Here is a 16,757-nt window from a genome sequence, read left to right on the forward strand (position 1 = left end):
ATCGGTCGTGATTGGTGACGTCTTGTAGATGTGATTGGGGCCTTAGTTACAGGATCCATCGCTCGTGGTTGGTGACGTCTTGTAGATGTGATCGGTGCCTTAGTTACAGGATCCATCGCTCGTGGTTGGTGACGTCTTGTAGATGTGATCGGAGCCTTAGTTACAGGATCCATCGCTCGTGGTTGGTGACGTCTTGTAGATGTGATCGGAGCCTAAGGGGCACTTTGCACACTGCGACATCGCAGGCCAATGCTGCGATGCCGAGTGCGATAGTCCCCGCCCCCGTCGCAGCAGCGATATGTGGTGATAGCTGGCGTAGCGAAAATTATCGCTACGCCAGCTTCACACACACACTCACCTGCCGTGCGACGTCCCTGTGGCCGGCGACCCGCCTCCTTGTTAAGGGGGCGGGTCGTGCGGCGTCACTGTGACGTCACACGGCAGGCGGCCAATAGGAGCGGAGGGGCGGAGATAGGCAGGATGTAAACATCCTGCCCACCTCCTTCCTTCCGCATATCCTACGGAAGCCGCGGTGACGCCGGTAGGAGATGTTCCTCGCTCCTGCGGCTTCACACACAGCGATGTGTGCTGCCGCTGGAGCGAGGAACAACATCGGACCGTCGCGTCAGCGTAATTATGAATTACGCCGACGCTGCACCGATGATACGATTACGACGCTTTTGCGCTCGTTAATCGTATCATCGAGACTTTACACACTGCGATGTCGCATGCGATGCCGGAAGTGCGTCATTTTCAATTTGACCCCACCGACATCGCACCTGCGATGTCGCAGTGTGCAAAGCCCGCCTTAGTTACAGGATCCATCAGTCGTGGTTGGTGATGTCTTGTAGAAGTGATCGGAGCCTTAGTTACAGGATCCATCGCTCGTGGTTGGTGATGTCTTGTAGATGTGATCGGAGCCTTAGTTACAGGATCCATCGCTCGTGGTTGGTGACGTCTTGTAGATGTGATCGGAGCCTTAGTTACAGGATGCATCGCTCGTGGTTGGTGACGTCTTGTAGATGTGATCGGGGCCTTAGTTACAGGATCCATCGGTCGTGGTTGGTGACGTCTTGTAGATGTGATCGGGGCCTTAGTTACAGGATCCATCGCTCGTGGTTGGTGACGTCTTGTAGATGTGATCGGGGCCTTAGTTACAGGATGCATCGCTCGTGGTTGGTGATGTCTTGTAGATGTGATCGGGGCCTTAGTTACAGGATGCATCGCTCGTGGTTGGTGACGTCTTGTAGATGTGATCGGAGCCTTAGTTACAGGATGCATCGCTCGTGGTTGGTGACGTCTTGTAGATGTGATCGGAGCCTTAGTTACAGGATGCATCGCTCGTGGTTGGTGACGTCTTGTAGATGTGATCGGAGCCTTAGTTACAGGATGCATCGCTCGTGGTTGGTGACGTCTTGTAGATGTGATCGGGGCCTTAGTTACAGGACCCATCGGTCATGGTTGGTGACGTCTTGTAGATGTGATCGGGGCCTTAGTTACAGGATCCATCGCTCGTGGTCGGTGACGTCTTGTAGATGTGATCAGAGCCTTAGTTACAGGATCCATTGCTCGTGGTTGGTGACGTCTTGTAGATGTGATCGGAGCCTTAGTTACAGGATCCATCGCTCGTGGTTGGTGACGTCTTGTAGATGTAATGGGAGCCTTAGTTACAGGATCCATCGCTCGTGGTTGGTGACGTCTTGTAGATGTGATCGGAGCCTTAGTTACAGGATCCATCGCTCGTGGTTGGTGACGTCTTGTAGATGTGATCAGAGCCTTAGTTACAGGATGCATCGCTCGTGGTTGGTGACGTCTTGTAGATGTGATCGGGGTCTTAGTTACAGGATCCATCGCTCGTGGTTGGTGACGTCTTGTAGATGTGATCGGGGTCTTAGTTACAGGATCCATCGCTCGTGGTTGGTGACGTCTTGTAGATGTGATCGGAGCCTTAGTTACAGGATCCATCGGTCGTGGTCGGTGACGTCTTGTAGATGTGATCGGGGCCTTAGTTACAGGATGCATCGCTCGTGGTTGGTGACGTCTTGTAGATGTGATCGGAGCCTCAGTTACAGGATCCATCGCTCGAGGTTGGTGACGTCTTGTAGATGTGATCGGAGCCTCAGTTACAGGATCCATCGCTCGAGGTTGGTGACGTCTTGTAGATGTGATCGGAGCCTTAGATACAGGATCCATCGGTCGTGGTTGGTGACGTCTTGTAGATGTGATCGGGGCCTTAGATACAGGATCCATCGGTCGTGGTTGGTGACGTCTTGTAGATGTGCTTGGAACATTAGATACAGGATCCATTGGTCCTTTAGTTGTCAGATTTGATGTATAGTTTTTGAAATATAGTCAAGTAAAGTTAATAATAATAATAAAGTTTATTTATATAGCGCCGACATATTCCGCAGCACTTTACAATCTGGTGGGCGGTTGTATAGACAAAAACAAACCAAAATAGTACATAATTCAACAGCTCCAGTAGGAATGAGGGCCCTGCTCGAAAGCTTACCATCTAATCTAAAGTTACAGAAATGTACTGCTTTTTGATTGGCAGCAGTAGTTCCCGAATAGCTAATATGTGAGTCGGGATTTGCTCTCTATTCCTGCCCCTGTCTGCTGCCTGGCCTCTGTTGATGTTAGATTGTATGGGCTCCTTCCAGGTATGAGTCATTTCTGTCACGTGATAGGGGCGTGTTAGAAATGCAGCCAATCAAAAAGCTGTACATTTCTGTAACTTTACTTGACTATATTTCAATAACTATACATCCAATCTGACAACTAAAGGTGTCACGGCCAGGGTTATGGGGTAATCGGTCCTGGGCGGTGTATATCTGGGAAATGTCACTTTGGTGGCCGTTTCCCGGTTCCGTGCCCTGGGCCCTTTTTGTAAAGGGGATATATTTACAGAGGATTAGATTAGTGTTTATACATGACGACACTTGCAGTTTTGCAGCTATGTGGATGGAGCCGCTGCACAATGTCTACTACTGGGGCTGGAGTTAGTGGCAGCCTGGATGGTGGGCCCCAGAGGGTAGTTGTAATGACGGTGTCGGAAGAAGGTAGTCCACACAAGGGGTTCAGTGCAACTCGTTCTTTACTCACTTTCTGGTGGTAACTGGTCACCCGAGGCCGGCTGGTTTCACCTTTAGGTCCCCTTTGTCCCAGTGCCAGTGTAGTAATCTAGTACCTTCTGCCCCTGCACCTGTGTCTGGTTGGTGGGTCCCCGTGGCATAGAGCAACTGTGGGTCCCCGTCCGGTGGTATTTCCACTGCTGTCCATATGACGGTAGCGTGAACCCTGTGGGGTTGGGGTCTCTGGTCCTGTCCCCGGCTCTCTCTTTGCTACGGAGTCTCGGATTTTTAGGGTCAGCGAGGTTCTTGATGGTCCCCTCGCTGTGCAGGTATTATCAGGTTTGCCTGGAGCTTTATGCCTGTCCTAGGGTCTTGTACTCCTTTGGTGTGTACTTCCAGGAGTACTCCACCATACTCCACTGGCAAGTACTGTCAACTCCATGTCGGTACGTCTCCTCACATCCGCCTTCACTGCTCAACTATGACTCACTACTCTCCACAGTTCGCCTCTCCCACCTGGTCAAGTAATGGACTGGACTGGCTCCACCTCTAGGCGGCCATCCATTGGTCCGACCCTAGCCTTGTACCATTGTATGGGGGGGTTGTTGGGGAATACTGGGATTACCTGGAGTGTTTGTGTGTGACCGGCACTGGTCTTCCGGGGCCCTAGAGGGTAGGTTCTGCATCCTTGTGGGGATGCAGAACCTTGTAGCTTTGTAGCTCCCTGATGGCTTCAGGGGCGCTACAAAGGTATGTATAGACTCAGTGTCATGCAGGAAAATCCTGGTGATTGGAGCGCTTTAATTAGAAGAGATGAGTAAGTGGCAGGGGAGTAATCCGTGGCCCCTGGACGGGTATGGGCCTCCTCCTACCTGTCAGCTTCCCTTAGTATGCCGGACCAGCACACACCTCTCTCTTTAGCACTTTAAGTAGTTTATTAATATTAAGACAAAGTGAGGCGGTTCGGCTCAGTCCAAGCGTTTATATAGGGATCGGCGTCTAAACCAGTGATTAGACAGTATACGGCAACGTCAGTGTGACTACATTTCTGACATCTTTTTTATCTGTACATCAACAATAGTAAAATATCCTTGCAGTGAGGTCTTGAGAGCCGCATGATGATGATATGGTGAAGAGCGTATGCTTGATATCCTACATGTCATGCTCCATACCAGGGTATAGCAGGAGCTGTGAAGGGCTGTGGTCCTGGGTAAGCGCCCATTCACACTGTCCGCATCTGTCAGATTCTAACGCTGATGACCACTGGTTCATGGTAATAGGGTATTGTGAATGGGTTGAGCAATTAACCTGTGTCCACACACGCTCGTTCATTGTGTGTGAAATCGTGTTTGTGAGAAAAAAAAAAAAATACTGTGTAACATAAGATGGCGATCGATTGCTGATTCAACGATCCGACAAAAAAGAGGAGCAGAGATTCAAAACCTAAAAAGGGTTTACCAAGATCAAAGGAAATGAATACTTTAGTAGCAGCTCGACATTGGCACGAGCTCAAATTCATAATTAGCCGGAGAAAAATAGATTTGTTAATTTGATTAAATCTTTATTTACAATTTCAATGACAAACTTTATGGATTCTTGTATCCAGAATAATTTGTATCATTTGTGTGATGAACGTTGAAGGGCTACACCTCAGATACCTGTGTAACCCCGGTGCGAGGTCACCATGAAGCCATCACTCTTCACCCGCTTCATTCCTGATACTCGTCCTATAGAATCACTTGTCTGACATTGTTACCTGGTCGTGATTACGATCGTTTATTATTTAAACATTTATCTGCTCCATGAGTTTGCTGCCCCATCCTAAACTTCCGAGAAATCTCCAGCTAACCTGGTATAAAAGACTTGTTAGACGTTGGTGGACAGCAGACCATGGGGGACTCTTTCAGTTCAGTTGGGGACATTGCTACAATTCTATCATACCTGTGACGACATGGACTCTCATGGGTTAAAGTTTCTTAAAATTCAGCCAGACAGGATGATAGATTGTTTATAGACGGGGGATAAGTCCCTCATTGTTTCTACAAGACTCTTGTTGACTCATGTAATTGTGTTGGCCACTGAAAGCCAGACGTATTGTTTCTCCAGACTCTTTCATTAATCATTGTATTGTAGTTGTGTATTGCTAATGTGATTACCTTAGTAGCCATTGTCTAGTCGGTGACTCCCAGACTACATGTATACCCTCAGTCTTTCTGTAGACATCATTTGGATGAACATTGTCCATGCAGCTTGAGATTCATCCATTGGGAGAGGCGCTCTTGTCCAACCAATCGATGAGGACGCAGTGTATCTAAGTGGAAGGCTGTGGCTATAAAAGGGACTTCTTTAAGCCACCAGGGTGGATGAAGGTTGATGGATGCTGATGGATCCAGTCTAAGCTCTTCGGAGCTGACTAGAGGATCAGGATATCTTATGGCTTCAATCTAGGGACTCCGGTTCCAGTTGGAGACCATATCCACAGTCTAGGGATTTCGACCCCGGCTGCCAGGATTGTATCATCATACCAGGAATACCTAAGGAGGACACTCAGGTTGGGACAGTTCAGTCACCTGTTACAGACTTTGCAGACCTCAGACAGCCTCCTAAATCTGGCATTATTCCTTTCTCGGTGGGTTCCCGCCAAAAGCGGGGTGCTGCTGGATTGAAGTAAATAGCCCTGGAAGCTCTGAGGCACGGACATTCTAATCCCTGGTGAGCCAGCGGAAGGGGGAGACTCTGTTGCCTGTTCCATTTGTGTGTTTTGCTGGTAATGTGTTATGTGCCGTTAATTGTTTGGGGATCCAATAAAGTCTAATTATTGTGGTTCCCTCACCCTGTGTTGTCTGAGTAGTGTTCCGCCCACGGTTAAGGAGGCCGGCGTTCAGTTGGGATGAGCCCTGAGCCATGCTGTCTTTCTAAAGGCGGCGGGTTTTAGTGGACGAGAGCACCCACTGAGCCCCGTGTCTCCACAATACCAACTTTAAATTCCGGGCAAAATTGGTCACAGTTAATTTAGGATGAAATGTTTGGTGCGAAACTTGGCATTATCATTATTCTAGAATAAAATTTTAAGCCAACAATTTTGAAGCAGATGGTCCAAAAATTCCTGCAAACCTAATGTGTGAGCTCAGTAAAAGGAGATTATTCATTCCACTCATAGGTTTCTTATAAGGTTACTGACTTCTGGAATATTGATACCGCATCCAGGTGGACATCCTGCTAAAATCCATGTGATGACGGCTCGAAGACCCTGTTCCTCTCACTGCTCAGTAATTGCAGTTCTGTATCTCACACATTATATCGTCACCTGTGATTTCCATCTTCTCTATCATAGACCCTGGCAGGACGAGATCCCTGCAGATGATCCAGTTATCCTCCTTCTGAATGATCCCCGAGGATGGATGAGAATGAGATCAGCAGAAGATTATTAACCCTCTCCCTGGAGGTCATCTCCCTGCTGAGCGGAGAGGTAACTCCTCCACATTCCTGTCAGGATTATTGTGTTAATTCATAGAGACCTGGCATCATGTTTTGGCCCAAAAAGCCATCAAGTTTTCATGATACCAGGTTTCTTTAATTGTCTCTTTCCATACACAGGATTACACAATAGTGAGGAAGACACCGGGGGACTGTGTGACTCCCATCATCCATCTCCAGGAGTCAGGAGGGCGGAGCCGGAGCCCCATCACAGCCCCTCCCCCGATACATGAGAGGAGCAAGAAGAAGATTCTAGAGCTCAGCAACAAGATAATTGAGCTGCTGACCGGAGAGGTGACTGCTGTAACATTATACAGGGAGCACTGGAGGATTCTGGGTGATGAGGGGAGAGGTGACTGCTGGGACATTATACAGGAAACACTGGAGGATTCTGGGTGATGAGCGGAGAGGTGACTGCTGGGACATTATACTGGGAGCACTGGAGGATTCTGGGGGATGAGGGGAGAGGTGACTGCTGGGACATTATACAGGAAGCACTGGAGGATTCTGGGTGATGAGGGGAGAGGTGACTGCTGGGACATTATACAGGAAGCACTTGTTAGGTTGACCTAACGGTCACAGCTGTTGCCAGCGATGTCCGAATGCAGAGAGGGTACCGGTGACCCCCCCTCGGCTATTCCAGCTCTCAATGAAAACAAGCGAACGCCGTTATACACATAAGACTGGAGATGTGCGGCTCCGAATAGAAAGACTGTATTATTTTGTTTACATTTCAAAGTTATACAAAGTTGATTAGGGCGTAACTATGCAACATACATATTCATTAATCTACATTCATTAAGGCGTGGATTGCATATTCCCAGCAAGAGAAATTAATATAATGACTTATACTCCCATAACAGTCTATGACGTTTCTTTTTCCATAACAAGAATGTTTTTCAGTCGTCTCTAAGTCAAAACATTCTGCGTCCTTGAAGTTGGTCTCACAGTTTATTACACAAATAAGTCTGGTTTGGTATTGCCAGGGAGAATGAATTTCTATTATTTTCTAAGTCAGTGAAAAAGGTTAACTCTTTCCTCACAATCCCCCCTATTGGCATGATTGATGGACAGGGGGCCATCGAGAAGCTGTGGACTATAGAGAAAGCAGGCTAGCCTCCAGATACTTTCTGAGCCGCGGGTTGCTCAGGGTGTGTCGTCTCACATCCGTCACCCAGGACTGCCTGCATGCCTCTCGATAGGAGTCTCATCATGATACGCCAAGGTGATTTCTAGAGGAAAGAGTAGAGAAGAGAAAAAGACATATTAGTGATTTCATACGGGTGCTGAATAATCATTGTATCTACATTGCTTCAAGCAGCGGGAAAACAAAGCCATTAGCAACTTGAACACTACATAAGCAACTAGTAAACAGAGTAACACTTGGAACACTGATAGTCTGTTGTAACAGCCTCCCCATTGAAACACTTTGTTTATTGGGACTGGTATGGCTAAGTATGGCATGGAAGAGGCTGTCACAAGTGCGTGTGTACATATCAAGCAGTCTGTGATCTCAAGTTTTTTCAGCTAACACTTCATGATGGGTCTCAAATGAATTCTGCCGTGGTGTAGAAGGCCCCAAAAAGGGAATACACATAGAAATACTTATCAGCAGTATTAGGCCTTCTTGCAGTGGCTGGCATGGACCCATGTCGATCTCCCCTCAAGTTTGACGGAGGTTGGAGTGGTCAGCTGGACAGTCAAAGGCCCTTCGAATCGTGGCTCAAGGGTCTTTTTCACGTGCTTCTTTAGGTGGACCCGGTCGCCAGGCTTTAGAGAGTGGGTTCCTGGAACGGAATCAGGATCAGGTAGAGAAGAGTAGACCCATTGGTGGGTTTCAGTTAGTCTCTTCTGCAGGGAAACAACATAAGACGTTAGGCTATCACATTGCAGGTGTAACTCCTGTGGGAAGTAGCATCCTAATCTGGGTGCACTACCAAAGAGTATTTCAAAGGGTGAGAGCCTGTGCTTTCCCTGCGGGGTAGTCCTTATAGAGTAAAGAGCTATGGGGAGACATTCTGTCCATGGTCTACCAGTCTCCTCCACTGCCTTGGCTAGTTTGAGCTTTAAAGTCCCATTTAACCTTTACTCTTTCCCTGATGACTGTGGGTGGTAAGGCGTGTGTAAGGCTGACTGCATGCCTAACAGGGCACAGGTGTTCTGGAAAACTTGTCCAGTGAAATGAGTACCTCGGTCTGACTCTATGACTTCAGGGAGTCCAAACCGAGGCACCAGCTCACAGGCCAATTTCTTTGCGGTAATTCGGGCTGTGGCTGAACTGACAGGGTAGGCCTCTGGCCATCCTGAGAAGAGGTCTACACAGACAAGTACAAACTCGTAGATGCCATGTTTTGGCAACTGTATATAGTCTATTTGTACTCTTTGGAATGGGGCAAACGTCTTTGGCATGTGTCTTTGCGGGGTTTTAGTTAGCTGGCCTGGATTGTGTTGTTGACAGATGTGACAAGCTTTTATTCTCTGGGAGGCGTATTGTCTGAAGCCGGGGGCTATCCAATATGGTTGCATCTGGTTCATGATTGAGTTTGTGCTACTGTGTGTGGGATAGTGGAGTACTTGGAAAATGGCAGGGAACCAACTGCGTGGCAGGACGGGAAGTCCGTTTAGGCGCCAAATCCCCTCCACCTTTTCTGCCCCCTTGGCCCGCCATCCGGCCTTTTCTTCCTCAGAGGCATTTTCTTGTGTCTCAAAGAGGTTCTGCATTTCTTCCTCCGTCGTTGACACTGTTTCCGTCTCCTTCAAAGGGAGTAAGGCGGCTTGTTTTGCTGTTTGATCGGCCAAGCGATTTCCCCTTGCCTCGGGTGTTTGAGCCTTGGTGTGGGCAGCAACCTTTATGATTGCTAGCTGTTTTGGTATCAAGGCTACTTCCATTAGTTTCTTCACTGAGGCTCCATGCCTGATGGGATTTCCTGTTGCTGTGAGGAATCCTCTAGTCTGCCAGATAGTGCCAAAATCGTGCACAATGCCGTGTGCATAGGCTGAGTCCGTGTAGATATTCGCTGTTCGTTCTTCCAGAAACTCAATTGCCCAGATGAGAGCAAGAAGTTCTGCTTCTTGAGCAGATATGCGTGGAGGTAGCGGTTGTTTGGCTAAGACTGCATATAGAGTCACTACTGCAAATCCAGTGTGGAACTTGCCTGCTTCATCAGCATATCTGCTACCATCCACAAAAAGTTCAAAGTCTGGATTTGTAAGCGGTGTTGTCTGAATATTGTGCAGGGGCTTTGCCTCATGTTCAATGAGTTCCTGACAATCATGATCAAATGGTGCGCTGGTACGTTTGTCACTCTCTTCTGTCCTCTCTTCTGTCACTCTCTTCTGTCCCCCCTTCTAAACTTGTAAAGATCAGCAGATCAGCAAGGTTTAGACTTGTAACTCGAGCAAATGAGATGTTTGGGGGGTAGCTACAGCGTGCACTGAAGTCTGACTTGTCTTGCCATGGAGAGGTGTTTCAGCTGCACTTGATTGAGAACAGCATAGATGTCATGGCTGGTAAGGATGGTAGTCGGGAAATCGAGTGAGATTTCAGATGCTTTCTGCAGTATATTTGAAACTGCTGTAACGGCACGGACACAGGTTGGTGCTGCTTTTGTGACGTCGTCAAGTTGAGAGGAGTAGTACCCGATTATGTGATGTTTGTCCGTCTTCTGGGTGAGTACTCCTACGACAAATCCTTGAAGCTCTGCTACGAACAGATTAAAGGTGAGATCATCGTTTGGTAGTGCCAGAGCAGATGCATCAATCACTAGTTCCTTGAGCTTTTGAAAGTTTTATCAAGCTTCTTCTGTAAGGGAAAAAGGAACATTCTTTGTGCAATCATACAGCGGTTGCATGAGTAGTGACGCATTGGGAATCCACCGTCTGCATTTATCTCTGCTTGCTTTGCATCCTACTTCTGCCAGAAAGGTAAGCATTCCTCTTCACTAGGGCAGCACAGTAGTAAATCATCCACGTACTGGTAGATGTACTGCGGGAGGGGGGATTGTCTCAGCTGCGGTGGCGTAATTCCAGGCTTGACTGAAACTTTTACTGTGGGCACGGGTAGTGTGCCGAGGTCAGTTTTTGATGTGGACCAGAGTTTTGCAGGAACTTGTAGAAGTATTGGGTCCGTGTTTACTTCATGTGTAACTTCAGATTCTGGTCGGTCTTCTATCATCTGGAGAGTGCACAGGATTTCTTCTGGGATATCTTCTGGAATTTGCAGAATAGCAGATCCATCTTCATTGTAGACAATCTGAGCTTGTAGTCTTGATAGTAGATCAGCTCCCACTAGGGCATCTCCACCCAGGGGGGACACTAAGAATTTAGACACGAACATGTGTGGTCCCAGTTTCACCTTCAGTGGATGTGTTATTGGGATTATCTGGGCTTGTCCATCAAATCCGGATACTACAGTAGCTTCAGATGAGATGGATCCTTCAGGCACTAGGTTCCTGGGGTTCAGGAGCGTGAGGCTCCTGAGTCCACCAAAGCTCTTATTTCCTTGTTGCCAATGTGAAGGGGGACATGTTTAAATGGACCTCTGGCATCCCTATCCCGTGCTGCCACAAGTCAGGCAGTCTTCTCCTCCTGACTCTCGGGTCGGTTTTGAGTGTCCCTCTTCTTCTTTCTACAGTCTCTGATCACATGTCCTCTGACTCCACAATAGTAGCAGGTCGGTGCCTTCCTTCTTGTACCTTCTGGCTGACCGTCCACTGCTGCTATGACAACTTTCTTGTTGCTCCTTTTATCCTTTGCGTCGGTTTCTAAGCCACTTGCTTTGTTGACTAGAAGATCTATGTCTTCCATGTTTCTGCATTCTGGGCAGCACACTTTCAATCTTTCTGCCAGAGGTGCATGTATTCCATCCATAAAGGATCTTACCATCAGGCGACGTATTGCACCCGCTTGTAAGTCCAGCCCTTCATCTGCGAATGACTGCATCAATCTGTAGTAAAATGAGCTGACATTCTCCACATGACCTTGATGCAATGGTCCCATTGTGCCCTTAGTTCTTTGCTCCTGGGCGCAGACAAGATTGAGTCTTATCAGGACTCTTCTTTCCACTACGGGATAAAGAGGCACTGGTGCTGTGGCTTGTAGCTTGTGCTGTGGGGCTCCACAGGCTAGGCATGTTTCACTCCAGTCCGGATTTTGTTGGCCACAGTTTGTGCAGGTCCATCCCGCGGATCCTGTTATTCTGGGAGCTGTTCCAGGAGTAGCTGACAGGTACGGAGGAAGCTGCTGTTCCTTATTAACCTTCTTCCCAGCTTCTTCCCATGTGTCTGATTCTTCATGGTATATCCAACCTTGATCGTGGGCTGTTTTTGCAATGTCAGAAAGAGTTCTGACCAGTTTAGTCCATGATTTATCTGCTATCACTCCTGCTCTAGTAGCTGTTATTGTGTCCCATTTGTTGGGGTCCAATTGATCCTTCCCCTTCAATCTAAATGTCTTAAAAAACTTCCTTGGACTGACTGGCTGTTCTTTTGCCATGATAACACGTAATGAGATGTTGCAGGGTGCATCCAGCTCTTCTGTCTTTTGATATTCCTTGCCCCATTCTTCTTCTTCTATCTTCTTCAGCTTTTAGACCCTTGAACGTCCTTTGGACTAAACCTACCTATCCTGGAGATACTCAGAGACTAACTCCTTTTGTATTCCTACCTAAGGTGAGGTCTAGAACCACCTTTCCTGGAAGTACCCAGAGACTAACTCCTTATTTGTATTCCTACTGAAAGGTGGTGTCCTAACTTCAGAGGGGGCTGAGAATGTTGAATGGCGCTGGGTTGCCCTTCTTGTAACAGAGATACACTCTATATCCGATGGCAATGGCAAACAGGGCTATTCCCACTAACACTAGGGCAGTGAATATCACATCCATTGGACAGACCAGGTACACTATTCCCTTTCAACACTCACTGATGTATGGGATCTATAACAACCAACAAAGACAACAGCACAGAAGAAAAGCACAGGAGAGCAGACACGCGACACACGGAGAGGCAGAGAAACAAGCAAACAAACAACCAAACAAGGCACAGAAAACATCAGCTGGCAAGGCTCTCTCAGAGTTCAGTGGAAACCCACCAATAACCCAGTATCTACTCACAGTGTACCATTTTGCGCGTTGAGGAGAGGGGAGATCAGATGTGGGGAGCATAAAGAGAAGAATAAGGTTCAACTCTTACCTGGCCAGGTGTTTCTGGTCCCCACGTCTGGTCACCTCCCCCTCGGCTTGGCAAGACAGTCCACTGCGTCCTGGGATTAGAAACACGGGTCCCTGCTTTTCGGGCGCCAGATAATGTTAGGTTGACCTAACGGTCACAGCTGTTGCCAGCGATGTCCGAATGCAGAGAGGGTACCGGTGACCCCCCCTCGGCTATTCCAGCTCTCAATGAAAACAAGCGAACGCCGTTATACACATAAGACTGGAGATGTGCGGCTCCGAATAGAAAGACTGTATTATTTTGTTTACATTTCAAAGTTATACAAAGTTGATTAGGGCGTAACTATGCAACATACATATTCATTAATCTACATTCATTAAGGCGTGGATTGCATATTCCCAGCAAGAGAAATTAATATAATGACTTATACTCCCATAACAGTCTATGACGTTTCTTTTTCCATAACAAGAATGTTTTTCAGTCGTCTCTAAGTCAAAACATTCTGCGTCCTTGAAGTTGGTCTCATAGTTTATTACGCAAATAAGTCTGGTTCGGTCTTGCCAGGGAGAATGAATTTCTATTATTTTCTAAGTCAATGAAAAAGGTTAACTCTTTCCTCACACACTGGAGGATTCTGGGTGATGAGGGGAGAGGTGACTGCTGGTACATTATACAGGAAACACTGGAGGATTCTAGGTGATGAGGGGAGAGGTGACTGCTGGGACATTATACAGGAAACACTGGAGGATTCTGGGTGATGAGGGGAGAGGTGACTGCTGGGACATTATACAGGAAACACTGGAGGATTCTGAGTGATGAGGGGAGAAGTGACTGCTGGGACATTATACAGGAAGCACTGGAGGATTCTGGGTGATGAGGGGAGAGGTGACTGCTGGGGCATTATACAGGAAGCACTGGAGGATTCTGGGTGATGAGCGGAGAGGTGACTGCTGGGACATTATACTGGGAGCACTGGAGGATTCTGGGTGATGAGGGGAGAGGTGACTGCTGGGACATTATACAGGGAGCACTGGAGGATTCTGGGTGATGAGGGGAGAGGTGACTGCTGGGACATTATACAGGAAACACTGGAGGATTCTGGGTGATGAGGGGAGAGGTGACTGCTGGTACATTATACAGGAAACACTGGAGGATTCTGGGTGATGAGGGGAGAGGTGACTGCTGGGACATTATACAGGAAACACTGGAGGATTCTGGGTGATGAGGGGAGAGGTGACTGCTGGGACATTATACAGGAAGCACTGGAGGATTCTGGGTGATGAGGGGAGAGGTGACTGCTGGGACATTATACAGGAGGCACTGGAGGATTCTGGGTGATGAGGGGAGAGGTGACTGCTGGGACATTATACAGGAAGCACTGGAGGATTCTGGTTGATGAGCGGAGAGGTGACTGCTGGGACATTATACTGGGAGCACTGGAGGATTCTGGGTGATGAGGGGAGAGGTGACTGCTGGGACATTATACAGGAAGCACTGGAGGATTCTGGGTGATGAGGGGAGAGGTGACTGCTGGGACATTATACAGGAAACACTGGAGGATTCTGGGTGATGAGGGGAGAGGTGACTGCTGGGACATTATACAGGAAACACTGGAGGATTCTGGGTGATGAGGGGAGAGGTGACTGCTGGGACATTATACAGGAAGCACTGGAGGATTCTGGGTGATGAGGGGAGAGGGGACTGCTGGGACATTATACTGGGAGCACTGGAGGATTCTGGGTGATGAGGGGAGAGGTGACTGCTGGGACATTATACAGGAAACACTGGAGGATTCTGGGTGATGAGGGGAGAGGTGACTGCTGGGACATTATACAGGAAGCACTGGAGGATTCTGGGTGATGAGGGGAGAGGTGACTGCTGGGACATTATACAGGAAGCACTGGAGGATTCTGGGTGATGAGGGGAGAGGTGACTGCTGGGACATTATACAGGAAGCACTGGAGGATTCTGGGTGATGAGGGGAGAGGTGACTGTTGGGACATTATACAGGAAGCACTGGAGGATTCTGGGTGATGAGGGGAGAGGTGACTGCTGGGACATTATACAGGAAGCACTGGAGGATTCTGGGTGATGAGGGGAGAGGTGACTGCTGGGACATTATACAGGAAGCACTGGAGGATTCTGGGTGATGAGGGGAGAGGTGACTGCTGGGACATTATACAGGAAGCACTGGAGGATTCTGGGTGATGAGGGGAGAGGTGACTGCTGGGACATTATACAGGAAGCACTGGAGGATTCTGGGTGATGAGGGGAGAGGTGACTGTTGGGACATTATACAGGAAGCACTGGAGGATTCTGGGTGATGAGGGGAGAGGTGACTGCTGGGACATTATACAGGAAGCACTGGAGGATTCTGGGTGATGAGGGGAGAGGTGACTGCTGGGACATTATACAGGAAGCACTGGAGGATTCTGGGTGATGAGGGGAGAGGTGACTGCTGGGACATTATACAGGAAGCACTGGAGGATTCTGGGTGATGAGGGGAGAGGTGACTGCTGGGACATTATACAGGAAGCACTGGAGGATTCTGGGTGATGAGGGGAGAGGTGACTGCTGGGACATTATACAGGAAGCACTGGAGGATTCTGGGTGATGAGGGGAGAGGTGACTGCTGGGACATTATACAGGAGGCACTGGAGGATTCTGGGTGATGAGGGGAGAGGTGACTGCTGGGACATTATACAGGAAGCACTGGAGGATTCTGGGTGATGAGGGGAGAGGTGACTGCTGGGACATTATACAGGAGGCACTGGAGGATTCTGGGTGATGAGGGGAGAGGTGACTGCTGGGACATTATACAGGAAGCACTGGAGGATTCTGGGTGATGTCGGTGTCTTTGTTGTCAGGTTCCTATAAGGTGTCAGGACGTCGCTGTCTTTCTCTCCATGGAGGAGTGGGAGTATCTGGAAGGACACAAGGATCAGTATGAGGATGTCATCACTGAAGAGCACCGGCCTGTATCACAAGGTAATAAAAATGATGTATGATACAGTGCCTTGTGAAAGTATTCGTCCCTCTTGAATTTTTCAACCTTTTCCCACATTTCGGGTTTCAAACTTAAAGATAAAATGTTAATGTTCTGGTGAAGAATCAACAACAAGTGACACAATTGTGAAGATGAACGAAATTTGTTGCTTATTGTAAACTTTTTTTAAAAATAAATAACTGAAAATTGTGGCGTGCAATATTATTCACCCCCTTTACTGTCAGTGCAGCAAACTCACTCCAGAAGTTTGAGGATCTCTGAATGATGCAATGTTGTCCTAAATGACTGATGATGATAAATATAAGCCCCTGTGTGTAATCAAGTCTCCGTATAATGCCCCTGCTCTGTGATAGTCTCAGTGTTCTGTGTAAAGCACAGAGAGCATCATGAAGACCAAGGAACACAACAGGCCGGTCCATGATACTGTTGGTGAGAAGTTTAAAGCCGGATTTGGTTACAAAAAGATTTCCACAACTTTAAACATCCCAAGAAGCACTGTGCAAGCGAGCATATTGTAATGGAAGGAGCATCATACCACTGCAAATCTACCAAGACCCGGCCGTCCATCCAAACTGTCATCTCACACAAGGAGAAGACTGATCAGAGACGCAGCCAAGAGGCCCATGATCCCTCTGGATGATCTGCAGAGATCTACAGCTGAGGTGGGAGAGTCTGTCCATAGGAAACAATCAGTCGTACACCGCACAAATCTGGCCTTTATGGAAGAGTGGCAAGAAGAAAGTCATTTCTCAAAGATATCCATAAAAAGTGTTGTTTAAAGTTTGCCACAAGCCACCTGGAGACACCAAACATGTGGAAGAAGGTGCTCTGCTCAGAGGAAACCAAAACCAAACTATTTGGGCACAATGATATGTAACAGCAACACAGCTCATCACCCTGAACACACCATCCCCACTGTCAAACATGGTGGAGGCATTATCATGGTTTGGGCCTGCTTCTCTTCAGCAGGGACAGTGAAGATGGGTAAAATTGATGGGAAGATGGATGGAGCCAAATACAGGACCATTATTG

General features: G+C 48.0%; 1 pseudogene; it reads left to right on the plus strand.

Moving 5' to 3' along the window:
* The window catches only part of LOC142264639 (uncharacterized), a 238,957-nt pseudogene that overhangs the window by 67,617 nt on the left and 154,583 nt on the right, over positions 1 to 16,757 (plus strand).

This window comes from Anomaloglossus baeobatrachus, chromosome 1 (assembly GCF_048569485.1).
Source record: "Anomaloglossus baeobatrachus isolate aAnoBae1 chromosome 1, aAnoBae1.hap1, whole genome shotgun sequence".
In the NCBI taxonomy this organism is placed as follows: Eukaryota; Metazoa; Chordata; class Amphibia; order Anura; family Aromobatidae; genus Anomaloglossus; species Anomaloglossus baeobatrachus.